This window comes from Phoca vitulina, unplaced genomic scaffold (assembly GCF_004348235.1).
Source record: "Phoca vitulina isolate PV1807 unplaced genomic scaffold, GSC_HSeal_1.0 scaffold51, whole genome shotgun sequence".
NCBI classification, from domain to species: Eukaryota; Metazoa; Chordata; class Mammalia; order Carnivora; family Phocidae; genus Phoca; species Phoca vitulina.
In genome coordinates this window covers 10,153,442-10,156,918 of record NW_022589754.1, presented here as the reverse complement: position 1 = coordinate 10,156,918, position 3,477 = coordinate 10,153,442, and the positions used below count along the sequence as shown (strand labels likewise).

General features: G+C 41.0%; 1 pseudogene; it reads right to left on the bottom strand.

Moving 5' to 3' along the window:
- Positions 1-1,106: 1,106 nt before the first annotated feature.
- LOC116621866 lies at positions 1,107-2,976 on the bottom strand (annotated as a pseudogene).
- Between the last annotated feature and the right edge of the window lie 501 nt (positions 2,977-3,477).

Sequence of the window (3,477 nt, the reverse complement as noted above, 5' to 3'; positions counted from 1 at the left end):
TAGTGTGTTGTTTAACCTCCATGTATTTGTGGTCTTTCCAAATTTTTTCTTGGGGTTGAATTCAAGTTTCATAGCGTTGTGGTCAGAAAAGATGTGTGTTATCATTTCAGTCTTTTTGTACTTGTTAAGGCCTGAGTTTTGACATAATGTGTGCTCTATTCTGGATAATGTGCCATGTGCGCTTGAAAAGAATGTGTATTCTATTGCTTTAGGATAGAATGTCCTGACTATATCTTTTATGACACTGCTCCAGTGTGTCATCCAAAGCCATTGCTTCCCTTTGATTTTCTGCTTAGATGATCTGTCCATTGCTGTAAGTGGGGGTGTTAAAGTCCCCTAATGTTGTTATCAATATTGTTATCAATTGTTATCACAAGAATTGTTAATTCTTTTATATATCTGGGTGCTCCCACGCTGGGGACATAAATATTTACAATTGTTAGAATCCTTACATTTCTACATAAATTTTAGAATCAACTTTTCAGTTTTTAAAATGCATCTTGTGATTTTGATTGTGATTGTGTGCCATATATACAATTTAGGAGAAAATTGATCTTTACAATATTTAATATTCCAATCCAAATTATGCGATTTCTTTTCATTTATGGATTTTTATGGTATTTTCTTACAGATTTTTTTAAATTAACAAACTTAACTTTTTAGAGCAGTTACAGGTTTACAGCAAAATTGCATGGAAATACAGAGTTCCTCTATAGCCCCTGCCCTAACATATGCACAGCCTCCCCCATTTTTGATATCATGCACCATGTGGCACAATTGTTATAATCAGTGAACCTACACATCATTCACATCATTGTCACCCAAAGTTCATAAGTTAAGGTGCATTTCTGATGTTTTAATTCTATGGGTTTTGCAAATTTATAATGACATGCATTTATTATTACAGACTTGGAGTATTATCACTGCCCTAAAAATCCCGAGTTCTGTCTATTCATCCCTCCCTTGCCTCTGACTCCTGATGACCACTGATATTTTTACTAAATATTCAGAGAGGGATATATTATTTTAAGTTTTTATTTAAGTTCCAGTTAGTTTACATACAGTCTAATATTAGTTTCAAGTGTATAATTTAGTGATGGGGATTAAGGAGTGTATTTGTGATGAGCACCAGGTGTTGTATGTAAGTGTTGAATCACTAAATTGTACACCTGAGAGGTATACTTTAACAACTCTGTGAAGCAGTAGAATGTTATTTTGGGATTATTTACACAAATGCAAAAAAGAGATTCCTGCAACATATTCAAATTTATAGTATTTGCAGTCTAAAAATGCAGTTGGTGATTCGGAAGATATTATCAGAATTAGTTACCTGTTCTTTATTTGTTTTTCTTTATATATTTGTATTTACTTGCACGAAAATGTGAAGAAGAATTCATTTTGCAGGCAAGGTATTTGCATTGTAACATATGACCTTCAGAATTAAGTGGTGAAATTTCACAAAATAGTTCAAATATTGACTTCTTTAAAACCTGAAGAAGGTTTTACTGCTTTTTAAGGGTTTGATATTATGATTATGCTTTTATGATTTGTTGTTTAATGGGTGCTCATTTTTTTTCCATGTCCCAGGCTTCTTTATTTAAGAACAAAGTGATAAGTGACATGGGGATTAAAAACAAAAGCATCCTGGAACTTCACCTTCCCTCCAACCTGTTCCCTCCAATCTCCCTGCCCCCACATCCCTTTTGTTCCCAAGTCATTTCTTAGTGAATGAAGAACTTAATCCCAAAGCCCTGGTACAAACCTTAGGTTCTCTTTCCCTAGCTGTCCCCCTTCCTCTGCCTCCCATTCCTGGTAAGGGCTGGCACCTCAGTTTGAATGCATGGGAGAGCCCATAGTGGTGACAGAGACAGAGGGAAATGCCTCACCCTCAGGAAAACCAACTGGGGAGTATAGCATAGTGAAGTGAGGGCCTCCATAGCCTGGGATACCAAAATGGTGCCAGAGGAAAGGATACTGGTGCCTGTGAGGAAGGGGGAGAGCAGCCTCAAAATCTTCTTGTGAATAGTCACTGATCATTTACCCTTCTGGCAATGATTGCAGAACCACACTCAGGCCACATCCTTCTCAACCTGAGCTGCTGGGCAATGTGGCTGATCTGCTGCAAGGTGGGTTTCAGGCACTGCAGGAACATGTTCTCCAGGTTGTCTCTCACTTGGTTCTCCATACTTGTTCACTTTCTCTTTGGGGCCGGCACAAGGGTCTCTGCTTTGCATATTTCATGTAGATTTTCATTGTTGTCACCTTCCTCCACCCACTTCTGCAGCAGGGTCTGCAGCTTATACATGTTCTTGAAACTGAGCGGCAGAGCCTAAAAACCGCAGATGGTTCTTTGGCTGAACACCTTCCCGAAGAGAACCTCCAGGGTGAACCCTACATTCGCCTGAGTATATCCCGGAGTGATCCTCTTCTGCTTCAGGAGCTTTGTGAATTGTTCCAGGTCTTTCTGCTGAGCTTTGATGTCCTGGGACTCCTAAGGGTCTTGCTCCAGCTTCTGGTCAGGCTGCACAATCCCAGGTGGGGAAGCACAAGGCTCAGGGGAGGCCCCCTCAGAGTTGCTCTCCACCCTGGCCCCCAATTTGCCCTCTGGCTGAGAGGTCTCCAGGCTGTCTTGAGGTCCAACCTGAGGTCCACAATATGCCATCCTCCTGCAGAACTCATATGGCAGGGGCAGGGGGTGGAGGTGGGTACAGGGAAATCCCCTACACCTCAGTGCCTGGCCCAACCCCCCACCGGGTTCCTGACCTACCGAGATGGTCTTGGAAGCTCATCCAGGTCCGAGGGTCAACCCAGCTGGATCTGGCCCTCCTGGCCCATTATCTCCACCACCTGGTGGGGGTGAGAAGTTCAAGTCAGAAGCCAGGTGTCCGACCATGGGGAATGGAGGCACCCCAAGCTGGGAGCCTGGAAAAATGAGGGCTCTCCAATGCTCAACACCTCTATTGTGTGCTCATTTTTATTTACTTAGTACACAGCTTGGCAGCCTTTCTTTTTAAAAAAATTTTTATTATTGATGTACAATTGTCATACAATGCTATATTAGTATCATGTGCACAGCATAGTGATTCAACAATTCTATATATTATGCAATGCTCCCCATGATAAGTATAGTTATTATTTGTCACCATACAATGTTATTACAGTATTATTGACTATATTTCCTATGCTGTACTTTTTTCTTTATTTTTTTTATTATTATGTTATGTTAATCACCATACATTACATCATTAGTTATTGATGTAGTGTTCCATGATTCATTGTTTGCGTATAACACCCAATGCTCCATGCAGAACGTGCCCTCTTTAATACCCATCACCAGGCTAACCCATCCCCCCACCCCCCTCCCCTCTAGAACCCTCAGTTTGTTTCTCAGAGTCCATAGTCTCTCATGGTTCATCTCCCCCTCCGATTCCCCCCCTTCATTCTTCCCCTCCTGTTGTACTTTTAATTCCCATAATT